Source organism: Eucyclogobius newberryi, unplaced genomic scaffold (assembly GCF_026437365.1).
Source record: "Eucyclogobius newberryi isolate DKJ021-1_F unplaced genomic scaffold, fEucNew1.0.hap1 SCAF_17, whole genome shotgun sequence".
NCBI lineage: Eukaryota > Metazoa > Chordata > Actinopteri > Gobiiformes > Gobiidae > Eucyclogobius > Eucyclogobius newberryi.
In genome coordinates this window covers 2,088,495-2,106,540 of record NW_027315801.1, presented here as the reverse complement: position 1 = coordinate 2,106,540, position 18,046 = coordinate 2,088,495, and the positions used below count along the sequence as shown (strand labels likewise).

The 18,046-nt window shown below is 41.5% G+C and overlaps 1 protein-coding gene and 1 pseudogene across 1 annotated transcript in view; one reads left to right on the top strand and one right to left on the bottom strand.

Annotated features, from left to right (window-relative positions):
* oprl1 (opiate receptor-like 1) overlaps positions 1-18,046 on the top strand; it is a 120,361-nt gene that overhangs the window by 20,966 nt on the left and 81,349 nt on the right. The gene's annotated exons all lie outside the window — the stretch shown is intronic.
* Positions 8,263-12,454, bottom strand: LOC140362510 (uncharacterized; annotated as a pseudogene).

Genomic DNA, 18,046 nt, shown 5'->3' with positions numbered 1-18,046 from the left:
GAAACATGGCATCAGCCCCTGGACTTCTATGCTCTCAACCAAGCCACTCCCTCCAACTACACTTACACTGCCAAACCCCGCCTCTCCGGGCGTGGGGGAGGTCTTGCTGTTATTCATAAAAAATCTACATCCATCACTGAACTGAACCTCAACCTTCCATCCATTTCATCATTTGAATACCTCGCCTTCTCCCTCCCCAACTCTATCACCGCTATCCTGATCTATCGTCCCCCAAAGCCCCACCCCTCTTTCCTCACTGAATTGTCTGAACTCCTCACCATCGCATCCTCTCTCTCTGCCCGCCTCCTACTCACTGGTGACTTCAACATCCACATTGACTGCCCCACACCCCATTATTATTATTATTAAAACGGCAGAGCTTATCGGCCAACGGTTTCCCTGGATTCTAAACCATCGATATCGGTATTGACCAGGAAAAATCCCATTCCGGTCAACCTCAACTAAGATGATGCTTTTCTTTTTATTTTGTTCATTTTCAACACAATATGAATCTAAAATGGCTCTTCCTGTTCAACACAAAACAGATTCTCTGCTACTAGCCCCGCCTCTTTTTAGTGGCATTTTAAGATTCTTGATTCACTTTATTGTCACACTTTGTCTTAAAGGTGCCATAACGTGCTTTTTTCCACGTTTCGTAGTCTATCCTAAGTGTATAATTGATAATAATAAGGGTTGTGCAACACCCTTAACATAATAGTTATAAATATCACCCAGACCTTGAACCCCCTCACCAACCCGGAAATGCAAACGGCTTGGTTTGATATTCGCCCCCACCCTTGCCAAGAGCGATCTGGCTCCCCCGCCCACCCGTGACGTAGTCTCAGAGCGTGTGTGCCCCGCCCACCCGTGACGTAGTCTTATGTCCATCGCGCTCTTATTTCCTGGTTTTTCGGTATCGGATAGAACTTCTCTCCGTTTATTTTCCCGGTTGCTGCATCAACTGCCACATAAACCTTCACCATTGTGATTATAGTAAAGAGTGCGATATCAATAATGACGTTTTGGGCCTCTTTGAACCGTGTTTCCTCGTAAATCGAAGCAGAAAAACTCCGGGGCTTGAATGAGGAGACGAGCAGCGCGGAGCCGGGGGGAAGGGGGCGGGAGGGGGGTGGGGGAGGGTGAGGGGGGATGATGACGCGTGCCTGTGATTATGACTCGGTCCTGTGAACACCCCCCGTCAGTTTGGAGATTGGAGGAAAGGAGATAGTCTGTACTAAAGCTAAACACTGCGGGAATCAATCAAAAAAACACTCTGGACATATATGAAGCACAAAGAGCAATGTAAGAAGGTTAAAAGCTCTGAAAAGTCGATTTTGCATGTTATGGGACCTTTAATGAGCGTTCTCACCGCAGCATCAAAGCATCCAGTTTACATTCAAAGTCTATGTGGACGTGCGCCCAGGACATCCAACGTTTTTGTGGCGTTTTGAGCATTTGTCGATGTGCATTTTGGGCGTCTGAGCGTCGGCTGCAGAAGTTGAACAACAAACAGGTGCATGTGTTTGGAGCGTGGGAGGAAGCCGCAGAACCCGGGAGAACACCACGGCAACACGAGAAAGACATGCAGACTCCATCCAGAGAGATCATGTGATGTTGATCTGGCTCGGGAATCAAACCCACGATCTCCTTATTGGAGATGATAAAACATGCTCTATTTTAGTTTTAGACAGAAGACATTTTCAATACAAAATATTTCTAAATTCTTCAATAAACCTTGTGGACTTGTTGCTGCTTCTGATAAGGCTCAAGGTAACTATTAAATTGTTTTAGCAAAGTGTTTTTTATAGTATCGATACTTATTAAAAAGAATATCTAGTTTTGATAGTATTAGTATCTGATTTTTGATACTTTTCACCATCCTTATAGAACTAATACTACTACTAATAATACTACTACTACTAATACTACTGCTACTAATACTACTACATATTACAAACCATTTGCAATAAGGTGCAGTTACAGTATCCCATGCTAACTGTCCTTGTTCAGTAACATAACAGACACTGGCACAAGGTAATTCTGAAGCATGTTCATGCTACATTGTGCAATCCTGAACCTCCCCCTGAAGATAACAACTCCTTCTGAGAACAGAGCATGCGATGGGTCATTCGGGATCTTAAAGGGGCCGTCTCACAGATGCTCTGCAGGGACAGGCGTTCCTGTTCATCTAGTAGTTTACAAGTGGTGAATGAGGCACAACGGCCTGTTTTTTAGCAGAGATGGCCATACCATTTACACCGCAACAAGCAAATCTAGAACCGTCTTCCTGAAGATGTGAGACAGGTCTTTACTCTGGCAATGTTCATATCTAAGCTAAACAACGTCTTACACTGTATTGTGATTTCTTTCATGTCTTTAGGATTTTAATGCATTTTCTCCTGTTGTTTGAAGCACTTTAAATTGTCCTTGTGTACGAATTGTGTTCTCTCTTCATGGGAAAGAAAGTATTTTCCATACATGTCCATCGACTTTTGCGCTACTTAGCTCCAATTAAAGTCACGGCTACAACTACACTCTCATAAAAAAAACTGTTCAAACCATGTGTGTAATACCTTTTGTCTTTGTGGAGACAGATCTACGGAACATGGCGAGCAAATCCTGTTATTGTCTTTGCTATTTCTGCCTTTTTAATTTGCGTGTTTGTGTCTGGCCCCCTTTCAGCTCCATTATCTGTGAAATGTCTGTTCATTAGTCTGTCCGCGCACATTGTGTCGACTGCCAGCGCTGCTAATGTGTTCTGGCATGACGCACAATACTGAGGGAGCCAGCGTCGGAGAAGGAAATATCAATATGACTTTTTCATGGCGTTTAGGAATGAAAGCGGTGTCATTTTCAGAAAATGTGTGAGATCAGAGAAAGGTAGTTTGAACAGTTATAACTATTCTTGATCAAGAGAATACACATTCAAAACACGCAGCATTTTACAGTTACAAATGGACAAAATCTAAATATACGTGTGATTTCTTACATGTTAATATAAATTAATTTAACGTGCTTGATGTTTCTTCCTGTCAATATGACGTCACTGCACAGGCATTAACATTCCAATGGCCCCCGGCAGTGTCAGATTGACCCCATAATGTGTGATGCCACAATGGTGCAAGGTGTGTCAATAAACCAATAATCAACCAATAATCCAAACAATGAAAAACAGAACATGCAAAAAGGCTGATATTTAAATTATTTTGGGGGCAGTCTGACATTTTTGACACTAAGCAATGCACAAATGTTTGACTTTACAAAAGTGGATACTTAAAATTGATCAAACTGATTTTAAAAAAATATACATTTATTTTATTTGCAATTTTAAAGTTGAAACCTCTTTAAAACATTGTCCAGATGAAGCTTTTTCTTCGATGGATCACTCCTGGATGAATGAGGGATTACACAGATATAGAATAGCCTAGGTAACCTAGCTGTTACCTAGCAACCATACTGTAAACGAGGGTCAAAAGCCATGTAAATTACACACTATTTATGATGAGACATGTAATGATACCCGATAACAGCTTTATTTTGTTAAATGATTGTTTAAACTGTCAGAAAATGTTGCCAGTTGTGTGTAAATTGTTTCATTGATATAGACAGTTTTTAATTATGTCAATCAACTGTAAAGTTAATGTAACATAACACATTTATTGCAAGTGTGGGGGTTTATGCCCCAAGAAATCTTTGAACAAATGATATGTAAGTTTGTGCATCCTGGTGCATTATGATGTAATATGTACATTGTAACTCCACACCATCGTTTTTCTTACTCATCATAATCTTCTTTTGAAACATGGGCAAGGATTTGCAAAGAATATAGCACCATGGTAAAACCACGTGACTACTTTGATATACAATATTTGCTGCTTCAAGTTTAACTTCCATCACAATTGTTAATGTATTATGTTTTGTTACATTGATGAAAATATAGAAATACAATCAAGAAATCACATTTTTGGCCTCTTCAAACCTGAATAACAATACAATCCTCTTCTCTTTCCCCCGTATCTGGGCAACAGTGGGATTGAACACAGCCAGTAATTATCACATACCTGCATGACAGCGCTGCCTGTTCAATATCGATCACATCACACGACTCATCACAGGCACTTGAGTTGGAGCTGAATTCATGTCTGACATTTTATTGACATTTTATTCTTTTCTGTCATTGCAGAGAATCCTTCATTTACTCACCATCTGTGAACGGTTTTCCACACTTTATTATCTCCCGGTTTGCAACACATTTAGCATGCCTTCCCTGGAAATGTCTTTCCAAATGATTCTTTTTGTTATTTGACAACTTCTCATCACAAAGTGAACATGCAGGCCGTCCTTCTGCGTCGATTCTTCCTTGAATCCATTGTTCTCTCTTTTGTTCCTGTTTGCCCGGGACATCTCCGCCCATGTGCTCCGCCCATGTGCTCCGCCCTCGTGTTCCGCCCACGTACGTCGCACTGAAACGTGTGTCGCAGGCTATGACGCAAATCTTCGTTGACAGAAATGTTGAAATGTTATATTTATTAAAAATATTTTTACAGCATTGGAAAATGTTAAGAATGTTTGCGTCATGTTTGTCCTCCTACAGAAACCATATTAAAACAAACAAATATATCCCCCCCATCTAGTTCCATTTTCATACACTTTTGAAAAAGCTCCAGGGAGCCACTAGGACGGCGCTAAAGAGCCGCATGCAGCTCTGGAGCCGCAGGTTGCCGACCCCTGACCTAGTTTCTCAATCAAAAATCAACGAGCCGTACCAAAGGCTTTAAAGAGCCACTTGTGACCCTAGAGAGGTGGAGCAGTCCCCTGAATTCTACCAACCTAATATACATATGGACTGTACAGGAGCTCTTAACCAAGATCCTGGCTTGAGATGGAGAGTTGGCTCCCTGGACTCTAGACTGCTCCTGACAGCTGCAGGCTGCAAATGAGACAAAATGATTGAATCTCAACACTACAATTGAAAGGTTCAATCTACAAATGCCACTTATGCATGTATATGTTAGGAGCCAGGACCTGTAGACTGCTCCTTCCTCCTAATGACCGCCTCAATGCATTATGGGACACACACTCGGCGTACTAATGGATCCCCTCGACACAGAACTCATCTCGCGCCTTCATTAGTGTGTGTGTGGAGGGAGAGAGAGAGCCAGAGATTGTAGAAACGACCAAATATAGAGTGGTTTCTGTGCGCTGGGATATCATGACACGCATACACTCCATGATGTCATAACTGGATAATTGCGATCTATTATAGATTCGGTTTGATGACCATTTTGATGGTACAGTTTTGTAAACCACAGTGAGGCATGACAGTTTAATTATCGCTCCGACAGGACACCTTAGTTAATAGATTCAGATTAAGTCTCCATGGAAATCGAATTACTTTTCCTGGAATGTTCCACTGTATGGTATTATATTTACATTTTTGCATTTATTCAATTGCAGTGGGGTTGCCTCACCGCAGATGTGACCTGTAACTTGGGCTGGTAGACTCACCTGCTTGTCTCTATGGAGATACTAGATGTGTTTAATGCCGATATGATGGGAATTGTAGTGATCTAAATACATGAAGAGACAGTGGATTGACAGCTGATTGGACCCGATCTGTTTTGATCAGAAACTTGCCGCCCTAAAGTTCATCTATATATATCTTTATATCATCACAGATATACTTAGTAAAGGACAGATAACATGATTAATTCAATGAGCTTAAAAGTAATGTTCTCCATAGAAAATCGAGCATGAAACTCTCTTCTGAGCTCCATATTCTTTGTCCTCATCCTCCAGTGATGTGCGTGTCCATCTGTGGCATGAGGGAAACAGGGATGCATTGTTAAAGTTGAATGTAGTGTTCAAAGAAGTGTGAGATCTGTCCCTTCCCCTGGACGCTGTGTGATCTGTGCCGTGTGGAGCGTTACAATTGTTTCTAAGCCTCTTGGCTTCAGCCGCTGCTCTTGCTGACAATCCAGGTGAGGATTTCAGCATCTTGAACACACCTAGTAACGTCCTCATGGCGCCTAGTAACATCCTCATGGTGCTTAGTAACATCCTCATGGTGCCTAGTAACATCCTCATGGCGCCTAGTAACATCCTCATGGCGCCTAGTAACATCCTCATGGTGCTTAGTAACATCCTCATGGCGCCTAGTAACATCCTCATGGCGCCTAGTAACATCCTCATGGCGCCTAGTAACATCCTCATGGTGCTTAGTAACATCCTCATGGTGCTTAGTAACATCCTCATGGTGCTTAGTAACATCCTCATGGTGCTTAGTAACATCCTCATGATGCCTAGTAACATCCTCATGGCGCCTAGTAACATCCTCATGGGGCCTAGTAACATCCTCATGGTGCTTAGTAACATCCTCATGGTGCCTAGTAACATCCTCATGGTGCCTAGTAACATCCTCATGGTGCTTAGTAACATCCTCATGGTGCCTAGTAACATCCTCCTTGTGCTTAGTAACATCCTCATGGTGCCTAGTAACATCCTCATGGTGCCTAGTAACATCCTCATGGTGCTTAGTAACATCCTCATGGTGCTTAGTAACATCCTCATGATGCCTAGTAACATCCTCATGGCGCCTAGTAACATCCTCATGGGGCCTAGTAACATCCTCATGGTGCCTAGTAACATCCTCATGGGGCCTAGTAACATCCCCATGGTGCCTAGTAACATCCTCATGGTGCCGTAACATCCTCATGGTGCTTAGTAACATCCTCATGGTGCTTAGTAACATCCTCATGGTGCTTAGTAACATCTTCATGGTGCAGATGGCAGAACATCCTGCACTTCTAAGTATGTGTAACTTTTTCTAGCTTTGAATTTGGATCGAAGGATTTTGAAAATGGAACGTGTGAGAAGCCATTGAATTACATCATGAAAGCTTCAAATGGAAATTGGTCGCAAATGGAGTTAGTTACAATCACGTTGTGTTTTGTAAGTATTAAAACCGCAAAATGTGAATTCATGGATATAGGAAAATGTACGTTTTGATGCTTTGAAACAAGACCTGGAGTAAAAAAAAAAAAAAAAAAGGGAATTAAATTAAACCGACCTGACTGTAAACCGCCCTTGATATCAGGAGGGAGATGAATGCAATATTCATATGTATAGATAGATATATAGATAGATATAGGCCCAATAAATTCAAGTGACCCTTTGTAGTGACCCTTTGTCAAAAAGGAAATGCTTGGACGACATTGAAACGTGTAGAGAAAAGCAGTCGCATTGCTAAATTCAGTTCAATTTCAATTACATGTATTTTTGTAACGCCCACAATCACAACAGCAGTTTTCTCAAGGGGCGAATGAATGAAACAAAAGGCAGAACAAATAAATGAGGCTAAATGTGTCAAGAACGAACATCCTCAAATGCTACATTTAACAAAGGAAATAAATAAAAACTCCCTGTAATGAGTTCTGTCCAATCAGCGAGAGCGGAGCGAGCATGGAGAGCAAGGCTAAGCTAAGTCTTACAACGCTGTGTCAAGAGCTTTGAGTGTTTAAAATACAAGAAAAGGTGCAAAAATAAAGAAATCGTTTAAAAATCGGCTCTTTTTGACAGCTTAAATCTCTGTCGGCTGAGCAGTTGGTACATTAGAACTCTAAAGAAGAATGCTCTCAATCAGAGGGGAGCGTCTTTTCCTGTTCATATTATAGTTTCATGCTTTTATTTTGAAACCACACTTTTGCAAAGAGCTACAATGAGGCTCCAAGAAGCTTAAATGTACATTATTAAACCCATTTGTGGTCATTATATTTTCTTTTCTAAATAATCTGCTGTATTAAATGGTAGGCAGGTTAATAGTTAGAATTAAAAATATTCCTCTCACAAGAATATTTCCAAGTTGAATACAATATCAACGTTTTACACTTTTTGCCGATAATCGTGATTCATCGTAAAATCAACAAATTTCCCCCTTACAATAATCATGACAGAATTAAAGTCTCTGATTATGATTTATGTGTGAGTCAAAATGTTTTTGGGGAGGATTTTTTGCCAGCGGAATGAGATTTATCTTTATATCTTTACAGCTATATATATTTTTTGTTTCAATTTCATTTCGCTTGATATTTGAACCATTAAGTATTGTATCATTTCATCCAGAATTCTCACTTTCTTTACATGGATATCTTTTCATGCTCAATATAAAACACCACATTGTTTTTCTGCCATTCAGAATCATGCGTTTTTGCTCGTCCCAAAAATAGCATCGCTTTCGGCCCGATTTTGCTTCCAAATCTAAGTCTATTGTTGAAAATCACGAACGGCCGCCGCGTTCTCCCGCTCGCCGCTCCGCTGGTGGTAGATGGCGCTCTTCTCGATGCAAGCTGACGGTATCCTCGGTGATAAAGGTGCTCCAACCCAGCATCTTTGGTCATGCAAGGACCTCATTATTTGGATACATGTCGTTAGCGTGTGGAGGAAAAGAGGGTGGCAAATTGGCTGAGGAAGGTGCCAGCTGCTCTCTCCCTTTGAGGAAATAATACGAGAAGACAAAACCCGGGCACCTCATTAGGGCGAGCGAAACTGGAGCGGTGAGATAGAGCTATGTACAAATCAGATATTGAAAGTGGCAGTGTGAGATGAGGCAGTAGCTAATTAAAAAAGGTGGATTTTTTGGATTATTTTTCTTTAACAAATTCAAATTTTATGTGTGATTTAATTGGAGGATACTGTGAGACTTAATATTTTTCGTCTTGGGGGGGCATTAGGCCAACGAGCATTAGGCCAACATTAGGCGGCGAGTGCGTGCACGGAGTACGCGGGTGCGTGCGAGGAGCGGGGCGGGTGCGTGCGCAGGTGCTACAGGAGCGCACGGGGGAGCACGACACGCCGTGGCCCGCGCAAGGGGCGGGGCGGGCGTCGCCGTCGCCAACGCGGCTGGTGCAGAAAAGTTGGAAAAGCTTTTTTGCTGCAAGACAATGATCAAGAGATTTGGCTCTAGCAACGTGCTACGCACTGACCGGAAGAAGAACCAACACAAACCCGCATGAGGTTTCGGCCAATCACAGAAGACGTGAGATTCTCGCTGCGACAAAAGGGCGTGTCCTGCTCCTGTCACTCTGACATGTCTAAGGTCTAAACACAGGCAATTGACAATTACAGATTTTGACAAGAAACATTAGTTTCTCACTCTCTCATCCTCTTGAGACTATCTCAATGTGGTCATCTCACAGTTTGGGTAGAATGGGATGTGCCGTAGGGCCCCTGGGGCCCCTCGGGCCCGTGGACCATGTGGATTGAGTGAACAAACATGCGCTACAGGTGACATTATTTGAAGAGTTCATAACTTCTAAATATAAACTTACAAAGGATGTTCAGGGATGTTCACTAGAGGTGAGCAGGTCTATCAAGCTACTATCGTTTTATCAACGCGTAACATGTGATGTGAAGCCAGACTTAAGTCGTTTCAGCTTCAACCAATTTTGAGATGATCCCTTAGCGAGTACATTCATATTCTTGTACTCCCTTCCTTTATGCTATTGCTAAAACTTTTCTCCCCTCACAGCAGCAGAGCCCTCAGCCTCCTCAGCCTCTCCATATTCTCCTCTTTATAACAGAGATGTCTATTATACTTCCCCTCAATTGCATCGTTCCTGTTTAAAATTGCATTTTCTTTCTGGCTCCACAGAGAACTCCAGGGAACAAAGCAGCTCCCAAATATCAATCATCCCAAACTGCCGAACGGCTTTGCCTAAAACGTCTGAAATAATTCCAAGTTTCAGATTACAAATTACCCACAGAACACTGGCAAAATGAGTTGGCCTGTTTTTTTAGTCTCTGCAGTGGCATTGACTTGATGGAAATTTTCATTTTTTTGTTTTTTTCAAACAACAGCCACTGAAAAAAATGTCACTTCACTCGTCTGAGCTCAGAAGAAAACTGTGCAATGTTGATTTATCAAGTATATCTCTGAGTTCAACGAACCCAAAACACATAAAAACTTTCCTGGAGCATTTTTATGTTGTCAATGTTTAAGCTTTACTTTAAAAAACAGTCTGGGGCTGCTCCATAATAGCCTGGCCAAAGGCTTTGTCGTACAGGACAGATGTAGCGGGACATTGAGAGTGAAGAGTAAGATACAGTAATGTAATGTACACTTTATTGTCACCAATGGGAAACGTGTCCTCTGCATTTGACCCCTCCTCCAATGGCACGTGTCCTCTGCATTTGACCCCTCCTCCAATGGCACTGAGGCTCTGTCAGGGAGCAGTGAGCGCTCGAGGACGCATCTCCAGAGGATGAGTTCACGGCTCATGAAAGGCTGACAGTGGCCGAGGTCTTTCATCTGCTCCTCTGCATTTAGAGACGTCTTGATTCATTTCCTCCTCAGACTCGCTTCACACTCGAATCAGATGGTAATAAAACGCACATCATTTAGCACCTTAACACGCGGTGTGTCTGTGCTATGCCCACTGTCCACTACCTGTGTCTTCCTCCACGTCTGCTTTGCTCTTCCTGTGCTGGGCCCCTGAGTTTGGAGCGAGAAGGAGAGAAAGGAGACCTGAAGGAAAAATGCAATGTCACAGTTCATTTTGGACAATTTCTTAAAACCTGCTCATCACAGGAAGCTGCACTGCTCGTTCAGGGGTTCTGGCCTGGATGGGACGCCGCTTTGGTCCGGATCTGGACCGGAGTCTGTCACTCACTCACTCACTCACTCAATCAATCAATCAATCAGATGTCTAAGTTAGGCCAGACAGAAATCCTCTATAGACAATTTTAATAGAACCAGACATTTAAACATTTTCATCATTTATTGTCTTTATTCACACAGTTTTCATTATATTTCAGTAGAAAATAGATTATCCATCAAACAAACACAATCTGATAAAAGTGTCTTTTTAAATGAACAGGATTCTGACTATGTGACGCACAGAAACACACTGCTCTGATTGGGGGGTGCTGTTCCCTTAAGGACCACCTCTCACTCCAGCCACACAATGAGGATAATGAGCTGGAACCGGGGACACTTGGATCTACAGTGAGTTGCCCTTGGAAATACTTCAAAGAGCACAAGGTTGGGATGGAGGGCACGGACGCATCGAGAGTGCCATTTCACGTTTGTGCTTTAAGGCCTACGGCGTCGCTCTCTCTGTTTGAACAATGTACTCCAATGTATGGGCTGTTTCCACGACGATTCAAAGACAATTCAAATGTAAACGAGAGCGGTTCTGCACAGGTCTGTGGATGTGGATTACAAGTGGTGATGGAACTGTCCAATGGAAGACAAATGTATAAATGTGCTGGATGTTGTTGTTTAGGAAAGGAGAAAAAAAGGTGCTTTAAGTTGTACTACATCAATCACAACGAATATATTTAAAGGCTTTTCTGTTGGATTGACACGCAAGCCTGAACCAGGACTAAACTAGGACTAAACCGGGACTAAACCAGGACTAAACCGGGTCAAAACTAGGACTAAACCGGGACTAAACCAGGACTAAACCGGGTCAAAACAAGGACTAAACCAGGACTAAACCAGGACTAAGCAAGACTAAACCAGGACAAAACCGGGACTAAACCAGGACAAAACCGGGACTAAACCAGGACTAAACCAAGTCTTAACCAAGATTAAAGCAAGTCTAAACCAGAGCAAAACCAGGACTTAAGCAAGACTAAACCAGGACAAAACCAGGGAGAGTAATACACTATGCCATCATGGTTTGAAATCATGCATCGCACAGAAGGCAAGGCAAGCTTAATTGTAGGGCACAATTCGTACACAAGGCAATTCAAAGTGCTTCACACAACAGGAAAAATGCATTTAAATACTGAAATCACAAAACAGATTAAGACATAAAAGAGAAGAGTGCAAATTAAGTAATTTCAGTCATGTGCACAGCTAAACAAAACTGCCAAAATCTCACAATACATGGCCCCATTCGTTCCTTAAAACAGTGCAGTCCTGGGATGGTGTTCTTGGGATGGTCCTCATCCTTCTTCTTCCTCCAAACACGGCGAGTGGAGTTTATACCAAAATATTATATTTTGGTCTCATCTGACCACATGACTTCCTCCCATGACTCCTCTGGATCATCCAGATGGTCAGTGGCAAACTTCAGCCGGACCTGGACATGTGCCGACTTAAGCAGTGGAACCTTCTATGCGATGCATGACTTTAAACCATGACGACGTAGTGTATTACCGATAGTAACCTTTGAAACTGTGGTCCCAGCTCTCTGCAGGTCATTGACCAGCTCCTCCTGTGTAGTTCTGAGCTGATTACTTCCCTTTCTTATCATCACTGATGAGGTGAGATCTTGCATGGAGCCCCAGTCTGAGGGAGAATGATAGTCATCTTTAGCCTCTTCAATATTCTAACAAATCCAACAACATCTTTTTTCACTAAGCCGCCAATTGCCCGATAGCCCTTTCCAGCCATGTGGAGGTCAACAGTTTTGTCTCTGATGTCTTTTGTCTCTTTGGCCTTGGCCATGGTAGTAGTTGGAGTCCGGCTGACATACATCACTACCATGTTCAAGGCAGAATCAATGCACAGCTCAGGCTCAGTAGTCATACAGTCTCTTCTCTCTGACTCTTTGGTATTCCCTCTCATATAGCCCATTCCATATTTGTATTCCACTCAGTTATACCTTTATGATTTATTGCCAATATCAGAGAGAGTGTCAGGGCTGTGAGTGGAAAACCACGTGCAATTTTAAGATCTAACATTTCATATTCAAGGCAGCACACAGGCTTTCTCTCACACTGAATGAAAGAAAATGTGCACATAAACACATAAATAAAAGAACACATAAATAAAAACATTACATTATTTGTTCATCTCTGTTGCTTTCGCCACTCCTCCAGGTATGATTTAGATTTTCTCATTTTGTGGCCGAGCCTTTGAAAAGAGTTGTTTCTCTGTCAAATGACATTGACTTCCACCTAGACACAGTTGTGAGTGACTGCGAGTTGGAAGAGACCGTGGACTGTTGGGGCTCTTGGTTTCGTGCTGGTTTCTCTGCTCAGTTGCCTCTGATCCGATGGTCAGCGGTTCGAATCCCACTCTCAACGTAAAGATCATTGATTGAGCGCTGGGCTGCAGGTTGTTGTGTCCTTGGGCAAGGCACTGGTGGATGAATGTGCGTGTGGATGGGGAAGAGTGACTTGAAGATGGAAAAGCGCAGTATGAATTTGACCATTTACCAAACCGTAGATTCATATCAGGGAGCGTGGTCTGCCTGTCTTTTCCCCTTCTTATACATTTCCTGGCAAATTATAGGTATTCGAAGCACAACTAATTTAAGTAAGAGTCTTAATGGAAGTTTTTGATACGGCGTTACCTCAGAAAGGTTAATGCATTATTCTTCAGAAGTAACACGATGCTAGCACAGCTGTTGCATTTACTTTGCAGGTGCCGTTAGCATTCCTGGATAACTATTATGCACTTGGGCCGTTCCACCATTGTAGAAGATAAATTGTAGAAGATAAGAGAAAAGAAAACATTCAAGAGAGCATTCATTCATATACATATCCAGCTTTTCAGTAAGTCTTAAGGCACCGTTACTCTTTATTGACATCAACTCAAATATTCTCAAAAGCAATACAATTCGGTTTTACGTTTAGAAATGTACATTTATAATCATCAACAATTACTGCAAGTAAGAGACATTTTTGCTCTTTTGCAGCTTCTGGGTATTTATATACTGCAGAATAATGTGTTCCATAAGTGGAGCTACTGGGTTTTGGAGTCATTTTATTTTAGTTAAAAGAATATTAGAGCGACTGATGTGAAATGGAACAGCAAAAATACAATATACAAAAGAAGGTTGCGTTCAGACAATTCACCAAATACCGTATTTTCCGGACTATAAGTCGCACCTTTTTTATAGTTTTGGCCGGGGTGCGACTTATACTTTATTTATACTTATATACTTATACTTACACTTGACTCCGGAGCAACTTATATGTGATATTATTTGTTATTTTCACACTTGCAACTGCATTTATATGTTTTTTTCTTCTTTATTATACATTTTTTGACTGGTGCGACTTATAGTCCAGAAAATACGGGTACTTCTTACTCTCACTGGAATCCTTTCCTGGACCACTACTTTGTATTTCTACATTATTATTTTGAAGTGATGATATTATTACTTGGGCACATACTTTGGCGATTCTACCCACCTCTGACTGTAAGTGCAAAGCATTCTGGGTATATGAACAGCTCGAAGAGACACTAATTGAATATATATTTTTTGCATAGGGACCACACTCATCAAGGTCATCACTTGTTAAAAGAAAAGTGGTCCTGACCTAACACCTAAACATTGCTTTTGTTTGTTCATAATGAAAAAAATAAAATCCAGCCTTGGTCTAAATTACATATTTAAAAGTGGATCTCGTTGTCACAATTTCTCGACATAATTTTAGTTCAGATACTGTATTTTTGCAAGCTACAGATACAAATACACATTGTAAAAACGTTGAAAAAATAGTACATTTTAAACAGTTTCTAAACTTATCTCGCACTTTCCTGACACAGTCTTAGCATTCTAATTATACATAGCAATTAATGAGTTGTTGCGCTTTTCACAACTTTCAGAGCGCGCAGCGTTTCCGTCACGGTAATGCTAACAACAACTAGCATGCTAACACTTCCTGGTTCTCGGACGGTAAAACGCTTTGTAATTGGATGCGGATTGTACACATTTGACCATGAGAGCTGCATTTACAAAATATCTGTGCTGCAGCAACAAAAATGTGGCCTTTTTCCTGGCATGCTGAATTTTAGAAACAAGTGGGTTCCAAAAGCAAAAAAAAAGGTAGGTGTGACTTTTACGAAACTGAATTTAAACACTGCCCACTGCCCTTAGTCTGAACAAAAAACCCTTAATCATTAAAATGGCAGTCTTTATCCATGTAATTTACAATAACTGCCATAAACCATTAAGAACTTTTTTCTCAGCAAACAGAAAAACAGGCACTTAAATCTATTTCTATGGCTTTTCCCCCTCTATTTGCAGTCTCTTAAAGGTTAATGGACATACATGGTCACCATTGTAAAGAACAAGGGGGTGGGAGGGCTGCAGCAATAGTGGAACTCTAGGTAATGGGACAGAAAGGGCAAAAGTTGGTGTAAGAAAAGGCAAGCAGATGTGGTAAGTGCAATAGTGCTTTCATGATGCTGTGTGGTCTTGTATAGGTTTGATCCCCTTTAATGTTATCTGGAACAGTCAGGAGCAGTGATCAAATGACAATTGAGGCAAGATTTTGGGCAGGAGCTCCTCGCTTTTGGGATGAATCTATGTGGGAATTGTAAAAACTCACAAGGTCTAGTAAATGAGCTTTAGCTGCAGTAGAATGTAGAATGGACTGTAAAGGACTTAGATTATACAAAGATTACTTTTTCAACTTTTAACCATGTTATATCATTGTTCGCTCATCAAAAACAAACCTGAACTTGTAATTATCTCAAATCATCTCCTCTGCTCCTTCTCTGAGCCTCACAAAAACAGTTGGTTTCAAATTTCCTAGATTTGTGACATCAAAAGAAGAACAACGCGGTAGCTGAGTGGCTAGCACTCACGCCTGACAGCAAGAAGGTTGTTGGTTCTACTCCTGGGCAAGACTTTCTATGTATTGGTTGCATGTTTTTTCCTGTGTCAGAGTGGGTTTTCGCAACTCAAAAGCTGCTAAGGTCCTGACCATGGCTGGTTCAGATGTGGAGAAGGGTTCTTGAGTGACCAGCAGCTCTCTGCTGTTGTCCAAGTGACATTGAAGGATGAGCAAATACAGAGAATGAATTTCCCTCCCGTGAGATTAACAAAGTATACGTTACATTCTGTGCCTACATTAGCATGTCGGGGCAAGCTAGCATTTGTTTCCATTTCCCCATCTCCATCTGTTGCCAGTAGATGGGGTGCTAACACGATTCTTGATGAGCGTATGCCTGAGAGCAAGAAATGTGTGGTTTTCATTACATACATTATTTCAAGTTCTAAAACATGAGATGCCAAAGCAAAGGCTCCCAAGGGCATGTCTAAAGGTCAATACCAATAGAATGAATTTGTTATATGTATCTGGGAACAGGAGGAAAGGCTGAGTATGACGGAGCTGTTGACGTTTGGACAGTGTGTTGCACAGCTAATCTCTCGATGCCAGTGTGGCTGCCCACCTGGCCCAGAGCACAGAGCACCACCGTACAGTACCCTAATGCTAAATTGACTTTAGAGTCTAACAAAGTTGTTCCCCCTGGATTTTAATGTCCATACACTTCCACCAGATTTATTCCAACATTTTACACTCGCAGCCTTTGTTTGTATCTAAGATTAATGTGCGAAACCAAAGCCTCTACTCTACCAAATCCACTTTATTTATATAGTACATGTTATACACAAAACTGGTTCCAAAGTGCTGCACAGAGACAAAAATATTGCATAAAAACCCAACAAAAGCTTTACTAAGTGCTGAATGCGATGTCACAGGCCCTAAAACAATTCAATCAGTAGAATCAAATGAAAGCAAAATCATAAAATCGCAATAAATACATAAAATAAACCCACACAACTTGGCACTGTGTTAAAAGCTGCACTTAAAACACTCCTGCACTTAACACTCCTGCACTTAAAACACTCCTGCACTTAACACTCCTGCACTTAAAACACTCCTGCACTTAACACTCCTGCACTTAAAACACTCCTGCACTTAAAACACACCCTCGCACGCTTCTAAATTACGTTGCCAGATTTGATTAGCGGCGGGTAGAGGAGGCCCCGTATCCATGGAGCTTTCGGGATATCGCCAGACGGCTATTGGAACTCATCTGCCGAGACGCGACGCCAATAAAGGACCTTATCCCAACTCATTTCATCCTTGATTACCCCCGCGGCCTCTCCACCCTTTTGACAATAATATGCTGTGGAGATATGATAGTTCAGAGCGGCAACGCACTCCGGCGGGCCGCAGCCGCCTTCGGAGAATACCGCGTTTGCAAAAGAGACAAGCGCTTCCACAATACGGACATAAATTAAACCCTCTTTGTTTTCCGTTGAACACAAAAGGCCATTTAGAAGCGGGGGCCAATGAAGAGATTAACGATAGGTAAACAGGAAGCGGTTTTGTGGAACGGGTGTGTAAAATCGCCGGCAGTCCAAATAAGACGATTAGTTCTGGTTAGCGTTCTAAAAATGGAGAAACATTTTGAGGAACAACCAGAATTTCAGTTTTCAGGTTTTTCAGATTATTTTGTTTTGCTGCTTTCTTCTGGTCGACAGCTTTTGTCTGGAGTTTAAATAGCGCTAACAACCAGTAAGATCTGTGGTCGTCAGCCTTCTCAAAAGCGAAAGGTTTTTATAAACGTCGTATCGTTTTTACTAAAGTTCGCTAGCGGATAATTGAATAAACAGCAGTGTCTGGTCTTTCTCCTGCGGATCTGTTGCTGGTTTGATATGACGGTAAACCTTTAATGTCGTATGATTTAGTCAAAGAGATCGAATGTTGTGTGATGAATTGACAAATCGGCGGATTCTCGACCGTTTCCTCAAAGCAGTGGACGTAAAGTGCACGGCAGTCGGTTTTGACCTTTGACCGGAGTTCTTTCCTTGACTTGAGCGAAAAAGACATTTTCCCACGAGGACCACGCTTCTTTTTAGTTTCATCAGACAAAAATAGGCAATGTTATTTTGAAGTAACAGCACAGTTTTATAATTCTAAAAGATAAAAATGGGCGGTACCAGTGATAGAAAATACAGATACAAAGTAAATACTATGGCACATATTGATATTATGATGCCAATGAATTTTGTTTTAAAATGCATTCAAACTTCTCTACCATAAAGAACTTTCCCTTAGTAAACTAAATTATCCATGTATTAAAAAACAAATAATAATAAATTACAACATTAAAGAAACAACAAATATGTTCTAGAAAAATTGGGATATTTTTGGTATTGATATTTTTGCAGAAGAATCAAAACCTTTTGATTCCTAAGTCACAACCTTAACCCTTTTGCCTTGTTTTTGAAGATATGTGTATCTGAAAGTAAATTTAGACGCATAACTTGTGGTTGTTCGATTGCCATGA